At 49.9% G+C, this 9306-nt stretch overlaps 1 long non-coding RNA gene across 1 annotated transcript; it reads left to right on the top strand.

The window, feature by feature from the left end:
- The first annotated feature begins 629 nt into the window (after nt 1–629).
- LOC129619504 (uncharacterized) lies at nt 630–7561 on the top strand. Its single transcript, XR_008697915.1, has 3 exons — nt 630–730; nt 6663–7093; nt 7203–7561. It is a non-coding gene; the product is annotated as an uncharacterized LOC129619504 (long non-coding RNA).
- The last annotated feature ends 1745 nt before the right edge of the window (nt 7562–9306 follow it).

Here is a 9306-nt window from a genome sequence, read left to right as displayed (position 1 = left end):
CACAGCCACATCCCCCCACCCCAGTCCTCCCACCAGCATCCTGCACCCCAGCGCTTTGCTTGCTGGGGAGGTGGGACAGCTGGAGATAGGCAGCCTTGGGGCCAGATGATCCCAGCTCAAGCCCTGCCGTTCAGGGCGTGGCCTTGGGCCCCGTTCTGTGCTGTGTGTTCCTTGCACCCTGAGTCCTTAGGCGGACGGTCTCGGGAAGAGAAGACCGGTGTTTGTCTCCCCAGGCAGGAGCACATGTGTGCCCCATGGGGCCCGCCGGCACCCCGCACCAGCCTCGCCCTGACCGCTCAGCTGGCGTCGGGGGACGTCCTTCTGTGACAGCCCCTCCTGTGACCCCCGACGATGCGCCCGGGGCTGTGGACGCCAGGGCCGTGCCCGGTGTCACGCCAGATCTTGTCACTTCTCCCTGGACGTGTAACGGGAAGAGAACTTTGTTCAAACTGGAGGCCGTCTTCCTTTCTCCAGAAACAGGCTCCGGGAGCTGGCCGGGCCGAACACCACCTCGGGGCCGTTTCCCGTGAAGCGACTTCACAGATCTCACAGCTGTCTGGGCGGATCCTGCGGGTTCTTGGGCAAAGGAGTGGCCTTGTGGTCATTTGCAGGGAAAAGTGTCTCCCTCTCTTAGTGGCCAATTCAGGCCCCACGATTAGCATTTGAATCAGGCCGCCCTGCTGTTTGATTGAAAAGAGAAACCCAGCCTTTGTTGTTGCAATTCAGGGGCGTAAGTGATTTTCTTCCCTCCTTTAATCAGGCCAGAGAGTTGGGGGAAATGGCGATATATAGGGGGAAAGGTGTGGTCTGGCCTCGGAAATGCAAACGCAGCTCCTGTCCCAAAGCTGAAGCTGCCCGAGACCAGCCCCTTGTGTGGCAAGTGACACTCAGCCTGGGAGACCCCTACCCCCTTTAGCCGGCTGTTCTGTCCATCAGAGGTTGGCTGGATAGCTTCAAAATAGTATTCTCTTTGTTTGCATTAAACCAACCCCAATAATTATGGCTTCTCAGGTGGCGCTAGTGGTAAAGAAACCGCATGCCAGTGCAGGAGACATGGGTTCGATCCCTGGGTCGAGAAGACCCCCTGGAGGAGGAAATGGCACCCACTCCAGCGTTCTTGCCTGGAGAATCCCAGGACAGAGGAGCCTGGCAGGCTACAGTCCACGGGGTCACGAAGAGTCAGACACGACTGAGCGACTGAGCCTGCACGCACGGCAGGACAGACGCAGCTGGAAGGTGGGCGTTCACGGTCTCCTCTTTGTGGGCTGATCCGTGGCCTGCGCACGAGGCGGGAAGGGGCAGCTCCTTGGCAGGCCCAGAGGTGACACCAGCTCGCCTGGAAGCCAAGCTCCTGGGTCCAGGGAGCAATTTGCTTTTAATTTGTGTGCATAGGAGACACTCTGTTCACTTTCCTAGCAAAGAAAAGCTGCAAAATTTTAAATTGAAGAAGATGCCGGGCCAAGTTCTCAAAACCCCTCACTTGCCTCGTTCTTCCTTTACTTCGCTCACATTTTCTCATATTATGCACACGCAGACATGACAATTATGGATTCTTAGAAACACAGATGACTAAAGACCACCCATCTGGTGAAAAAAAAAGGTCTTTGCTAAGTTGATGCGTTTGTAGCCAAACTCAGAGCTGAGGTCAGCAGGATGGCTTACTTCCGCACCCTGACAGCCAGGCCGGGCCGCCACCCGCCGGGAAGCTCTTGGCTGCTCTTCAGGGCTTGCGGCTCCTGGGCCCTGAGGGTGACGGGCTTGGTGACATCCCCACAGAGCATCTGGAAAGCAAGACTGTAAAACCCTAGGAGTCGCGTGAGCCTGAGGCCCAGAGGAGGGGTCCTGGACCCATGGTCTCAGCTCCAGGTGGGGGGAGCCGAGGCTGCCCTGCTCTGCTCTGCACGTTCAGAGATGAGATGCTTCTGGCCCTGCTCTGCCCCAGGACCAGGCTCAGCACAAGGAGAAACTGCTCCCACATCACCCTGGGCCTGCAGAGGGTATCCGAGCACAGCAAGCCGCGTTTTGTCATGTGTCCGGCTGAAACATTTGCTAGGTTCCTTTTCCCACCTACTTTGGACATCTATAGAATTCTTCTGTCTGAGACTGGGTTAACCTGTCCCCTTCACCTCCCCTTCTTGTCCACAAATCACCACTTCCAGGAAGCCCTCCAGGATGCCTCCCCTTCTCTCCCGGGTTCCCGGCTAAGCCAGAGCCTGATTCTGCAGCTGTGTGAGCTCTGTAAGGACCTCAAAGGCAGGCACCGTGTCTTCTAATTATCATGTGTCCTCCCACAGGCCTGAGCACTTTCCCGAGGAAAGCAATTTGTCAAGCAGCTGCTCCCCAGGAGGGAGAAAGGCTGTGTTTGTTTCTGCCCTGGTGTTTGCGGTGTCATGTGTACAGAAGACAAACAGCAGCCGGGCTTTCAGACACCTGTCCTGTCCCAGCATGCGGGCACCCGTGCCAGGGAACCCCACCTGCCCCCTGGGGCTGGTGCCAGCACCCCTGGAGCTCACCCCTGGGGCAGGGGGTCGCCTGTACTTTGCCAGCTGCTCTGCCTCTCCCGGAGAAGCAGCTCGGGAAGGGAGGATGAAACGCTGGGGGTCTAGTTCTGCCACCCGGTCTAGTCTGTTTCCTCAGAAATCAGTGACGACCCCCATCACTCCATGTTCTGGTGGAGCTGTTGTGAGACCCAAGGGAGAGGGCGTGGGGCCACTGACAGCCACAGAGCCGGGACACGTCCTTGTCACTGTCCCCGGGGGGTCCAAAACGGGCCCCGTGCATAACCCTCTGGTCCCAGCACCCTGAACTGAATTTCCCATGAGACCACGGTCTCCTGGCCTCTGACCACGGTCTCCTGGCCTCTGGCCTCAGCTTCCCAGGCCCTCCAGACTGCAGATGAGAGAGGCAGACGGGACGCGGCCTGGTGACAAAGGCTGCCCCTGTTAGCATCGGCAGAGAGGCGGCACCTGGTGGGGCCGGCCGGGGTCCGGGCACTGGGCACGTGGGTCCCTTGTCCCTACCGGGCCTCAGAGTCATCAGGGCTGCAGGTCAGAGAGCGGGCTCAGGGGGGACTCGCAGGGCCGCAGCAGCGGGCAGCCCACCCGGGCTGGGGGCACAGGTCGGGGGACCACATCCTCACCCGCATCAGGGAGGCGCCCTCCAGCCACGCGCTCTCCGTCAGCCCCTAACTTTCTGCATTCAGGCACACTTGGCGCCAGGTTTTATTACTGCTGCTCTGGAGGTGGAAAGGGAAATGGGCTCTTATGATGGTGGATTCAACGTGCTTCACACAGAATCTGTGTAGACGGTCGACACGTGAACGCACGCTGCACGGGGTCAGGAATGCGGTCTCCCCCGTTTACCGTTGCTTCTTTCAGGATGAGTGCGCACGCTCGGCTTCCAGCCAGGAAAAGCCTCGAGGCGTCCTGACAACTGCGCTGTGTGCTCAAGGCGCCGATCCTGACAGCTTCTTCTGTGTTTGCTTTTCTCTGTTTGGTGCTACACCGAGCAGCCTGCTGGAGGCGAGCCGCCGGGGTGCAGATGTGGGCGCGGACGGCAGAGCCGGCGGTCTGGTCAGTGTCGTCTGGGTCTGGGAGGCGCACAGGGAGGCTCTGTCCCCGATCTGTGTGGGGCAGGTGGGCAGGGGCCACCACTGCGCAGTACAACCCTGCCCCTCCCACTGCTGCAGGTCAGCAGATTGTGCAGCGAAAGTCCTGACGCATCCAGGAGGGCTGCCTGGAAGCAGCGGCCACCGTTTACAACCTAGGATAAAGGCATGTCCATCTGCATTCTGGGTCTTGATGTGGTGACCAGAGGACAGAGACGTTAGTTCTGGTCTTAGAGACACAGATCTAACCTTGACTCTAATTTAAAACCAATGCAAAGCCAGAACCGCACCTGCCTTTCTGCTCTGAGTTTTCGGCCTCTCTTCTCCACCCACTCTCACCACCCAGCAAAGCTCCCCGCCCCTCAGCAGGCGATCATAGACAAGATGAACTCGGGGACTTAAGTGGTATTTACTATCATTTTTTATTAATAGCAATAAGGTACTATCTTCCAAAATATCAAAGAGAGTATAATGAAAATTTGAATACACATTTTAGTGATTAGTGCTAGTCCAACTGTATCAAGATCTGTTTTAAAAGTTATTTCTCACATTTTGAATGAAATGAAAACCATAACCACAAAAATGATGCTTGCTTCCCGAAGTGAGACCCCGCGTTCCTCAGTGGACACGAGCAGCACCAGGTGTGGCCCCCGGAGAGGTGGCCTGAGGGTGCCCGCCGGGCCGCTGGTCGTCAGCGCGAAGCCTGGCCTCCTCTCGTCTTCCTGAGATGCGACAGCCTGCCTGGCGGGAAGAAAGATTCCAATGAGAAGGCAAGAGGACATGCAGCAGCCCTGGGTGGCATGTGAGTGGCCTAGAAAAACACCAGTAATGAGAAATACTCCAAACAAAGAAAAAGATAAACAGAACAACCCCCGCTATTTTTTTCAAAAAACTTTTATTGTGTACTGGAGCATAGCTGATTAACCATGTCGTGATAGTTTCAGATGAATAGCAAAAGGATTCATCCATACATCTATTATGCATGTATCCATTCTCCTCCCAAAGCCCCCTGTCATCAAGGCTGCCAATAGCATTGAACAGAGCTCCCTGTGCTGGACAGCAGGTCCTTGTTGGTTATTGGTTATCCATTATAAACTCAGCAGTGCGTACGTGTCCATCCCAAACTCACTGTCTCTTCCCCCCATCCTTCCCCCTGACAACCGTAAGTTCATTCTCTAAGTCTGTGAGTCTGCTTCTCTTTTATAAATAAGTTCATTTATGTCATTTCTTCTTAGGTTCAGTGTAAAGGGATGTCACACAATATTTCTCCTCCTCTGTCTGACTTACTTCACTCAGCAGGACAGTTGCTAGGTCCATCCATGTTGTTGCAGATGGCATTATTTCTTTCTTTCTCAGTTCAGTTCAGTCGATCAGTTGTGTCTGACTCTTTGCAACCCCATGAACTGCATTCTTTTTAGTGGTTGAGTAATATTCCATTCTATATATGTGCCACATCTTTATCCATTCTTTAAAATTCTTCTCTGTTTTTGAGAAGAATTTGGCAGGGGGATGGGAAAGAGACTTGAGAGATTGCAGACTGTGGCTCCACTTTCGATCTCAACCCAAGTGTCACCTCCTCCAGGAAGCCTTCTAGGATGCCGGTAGCGGGGAGTGGGGCCCGCACTGGGGGCCCCTTCCTGCCCCATCGTTCCCATCTGGTGTTTTCCTCCTCTCATCACCATGGAGGAAGGGATAATGGCTTACGATCTACGCCCTCCTCTCTTCCCCTACCCTACCCCCATGCTGGAAACCGGTGAGTGGACAAGAGCTGTCTCGGTCACTGCAGAGTCTCCTGCTTCAGAAACAGTAACTGGCCCACAGAGGAGATCCATGACTTGTCCCGAATGAACGAGTGAGCGAGCTCCTCCCCGTTCAGCTTTCCATCTACCAAGTCAGTACACTGCCCATGCCCCTCGCTTCTCATGCAGAGACAGGTCCTGCCTGGCCCTGTCTCCCCATGTGGCCTCAGTGAGGTCCGCCCGTGGTGTCCTTGTTCTGAGCAGTGGGTACAAGGGCGCCTGCTACAGGGTTGTTGTGAGGATGAACTCAGCAATGCAGGTAAGGTACCAAGGTACCATAGGGCCTGCTCGTGGTACAAGCTCTTGACTGTCCAGTACTTTGTACCGTGGGTTGCCTCCATCGAGATGGTGATGCGATGGAGCGTGTCCTCTGTGCCAGGTATGACCTTTCCCAAAGTGAAAGTGAAAGTTGCTCAGTCGTGTCCGACTCTTTGCGACCCCAAGGACTATACAGTCCATGGAATTCTCCAGGCCAGAATACTGGAGGGGGTAGCCTTTCCCTTCTCCAGGGGATTTTCCCACCCAGGGATCGAACCCAGGTCTCCCGCATCGCAGGCGGATTCTTTACCAGCAGAGCTATGAGGACAGCCTCATAAATAGTGGGAAGGGGAGGCCTGGGCTTCCAGCTGGAGCCGCACTGGTGAGGCGGCCTCTGATGAGGAGAAGCTCAGCTGCGGCCTGGCTGCTGGTCTTGTCTGACTTTGTCTGCGAGAAAGATGCTTTTGGCATGAGCGCAGTTTCATGTGGCAGACACGGGAAAGCCAAGACAAGACACTGGGGTTCCATATCTCACTACTTTGCTAACTGGTCAACTCCTCTGTCTTTCTGGAGAGAAATGAACAGAGTTCTTGTTTTTGTTAAGGCCCCTTGCACTGTAAAGAAGCCACCATAACTTGGAGCTGGGCCTTATGGAAAGGCTGGGAAAGTCAGGATTCTAGGCCGGGGGAGGTGGGTACTGGGAATTCCTGAGATAAGGCTTGCGTTGAATCTAGATGACTTTTGGTAACATTGAAAGTTTAGTAATATTAATTCTTTCGGTCCATGGACATGGGATAGCTTTGCATTTATTTGTATTTTCTTAGCTTTCTTACATCAAACTCATACAGTTTTCAGAGTAGATAGCTTTCATCTTTTTGGTCAAATTTGTTCCCAAGTATTTAATTGTTTTTGATGTTATTGTAAGTGCGATAGATTTCTTTTTCAGAAGATTCACTGTTGGTAAATACAATCTTTAAGACTCTGTCTCTTTCCTTCAGGAGTAACCTTCCAGAACAAACGAGGAGTAAGCCTGCCTCTCCAGGGATGACCACAGCACCCCTCACCCTGGAACAAGCAAGTCAGAAGTCCCGTGTTCTGGTTGGCTCCTGTCTTTTCTCTGCCCAGACAGTTAGAGGGTGTGGGTCCCAGAAGATCGAAGAACAAGTTAAAGTGGGAGTAAAAGCAGCAGGTGCCTGAGGTGGGAGGTTGGGGTCAGAGCAGGACGCTGGGCTGAAGATTAGAGTCGCAGCAGCTCTGGGCAGTGCCTGAAGGCAGGAGCGTGAGCGCCTGCCCTCCGTGGAGTCGGGGTGAAGGTCACGGCGGTTTTAGGGAGGCCGAGTGAGACAGGTTGAACAGCCAGAGGATATGGACATTCCCACGAAGACGCACCAGGAGGGTGAAGGGGCGTGAATCTCCCCCCAGTTCCTTGGTGAGTAAGAGCAAAGAGCCAAGAATTACAGTTATGGGGGGGTGAGGGCACTTCCTTACGGCACTTTGCCTTCAGAGTTTATATGTAGTTTTTTCTTTTTTGATTCTAGGAGGCTAAGACAGCAAGTCGATACTGGACTAAATATGTGGATTGAGAATGCGAATGTAGTGTCCCACCTGCATGAAAAGAATGAAGAAATGTTGAAACTCCCAAAGAAATAATTAAATGGCAGATTTCTTTTTCTTCAAAGTTATGACAAGAAATTATTGTATTATCTAGTAAATAATAATATAAACCCAGAAACATGAATAAAAATCAGTAGAAATAAGAATCAGCTGAAGTAGATTCACAAAAAAATCAAGATAATGGAAATTATCATGTGTGGAAAATACAATAAATATGATTGATATGGTTAAATAAAATTTTACAAACAAATTTTAAATCATGAGTAAAAACTATGACACTATGAAAATGAATCAAATTTGTTTGAAAAAGAAATTTTTAGAGTGGAAAATACAGTAAGTAAAAATAGCAAGTGGGTTAAAGAGTATATTATGCATATGTGAAGATAGAATTAGTGAACTATATAGATTAATAGAGGGCTTCCCTGGTAGCTCAGCTGGTAAAGAATCTTCTTGCAATGCAGGAGACCCCGGTTCAATTCCTGGGTTGGGAAGATCCACTGGAGAAGGGCATAGCAACCCACTCCAGTAGTTTTGCCTGGAGAATCCCCATGGACAGAGGAGCCTGGCAGGCTACAGTCCATGGGGTTGCAAAGAGCTGGACTTGACTGAGCGACTAAGCACAGCACACAGATCAACAGAAATTATCCAAAATAGGGCACAGAAAAACAAAGTGGTAGAATATATAACGCAGAGGTTAAGGACAGACAGGCCAGAGTAAGAAACTCTGACATATGTTTCATCACGTTACTAGTAGAAATAATCAAGATGAGGAAGAAGCAATATTTGAAAATTTTTGTTTTCAATTTCAGAATTGATAAAAGACACCAGTCCTCAGATTTAAGGATTCCAAAGAGCCACAAGAGCAATAGATTTTTAAAAAACCACCAAAAGTAAAGTGAAATTTTTTAAAGAAGCCAGAGAGAAAAGACAGATCACTCATAAAGAAATAACAATTAGAAATGCAGATGACATCTCAATAGCTACAGTGGACAAGTTACTTTAGTAAAGAGAAATAGAAAATCCAAGTAGCCCTACAATTATTAAAAAACTTGAATCCATAATTTAAAAACCTTCCCACAAAGAAAACTATAGGCCCATATGATTTCATGGGTGAATTTCAGCCAAATATTTAAGGGAAAATAATGTCATCTTTTATAAGTAAATTCTTTAAGAAAATGGAAAAAGAAGGCCAGTCCTCCACCTCTTTTTGTGGTGCCTGCAAAACCTAGAAGAAAAAAAAAGTTAATCTCACTCAAGAATACAGCTCCAAAAATTTTAAACAAAATATTAATAAATTGAGCCCAGTAACTATTGTTTATTTCAGTAATTTCTGCTCATAGTGAAAATGATAGCAAAGTATAAATAAGAGGGAAACTTCTTAATCGGCTAATATAGTTTTTAAAATATTTGTTAATAAACACTGTACTTAATGGTGAAATACTGAAACCTTTCCTTTTGAATTTTGGAATGATAGAAGGAAGCCTGTTTTTTCCTTTTTCTATTCAAGCTTGGACTGGAAGTTTGACCAGTATAAAAAGGAAAAAAGAAATAAAAATCATAAGGTTCATAAAAGATATAAAATGTCTTTTTTTAATAGAAAAATTCCAGCACAGAAAAGCAAGAGAATAATTATTATAATTTTCTGGAAAATGTTTAACGGGGAGGTAAAGGCTTGTGATTAGGAAGGGAACGTATGGTTGCTGAGAACGGGGTGGGGATTACTAATGCTTGTTTCATGATGACTCACTATACGAGATAAAAGTGCTTACAAATATTATTAAGGGCTTCCCTGGTGGCACAGTGGTCAAGAATGTACCTGCAATGCAGGAGATGTGGGTTTGATCCCTGGGTCAGGAAGATCCCCTGCAGGAGGGCATGGCAACCCACTCCAGTATTCTTGCCTGGAGAATCCCATGGACAAAGCAGCCTGGAGGGCTACAGTCCATGGGGTCACAAAGAGTCAGACATGACTGAGCAACTAAAGAACAAAATATTATTGTTGTTCAATTGCTCAGTCATGTCCAACTC

Source organism: Bubalus kerabau, chromosome 9 (genome assembly GCF_029407905.1).
Source record: "Bubalus kerabau isolate K-KA32 ecotype Philippines breed swamp buffalo chromosome 9, PCC_UOA_SB_1v2, whole genome shotgun sequence".
NCBI classification, from domain to species: Eukaryota; Metazoa; Chordata; class Mammalia; order Artiodactyla; family Bovidae; genus Bubalus; species Bubalus kerabau.
Note: the sequence above shows the minus strand (reverse complement) of the source record. Positions and strands in the feature narration are given on the sequence as shown.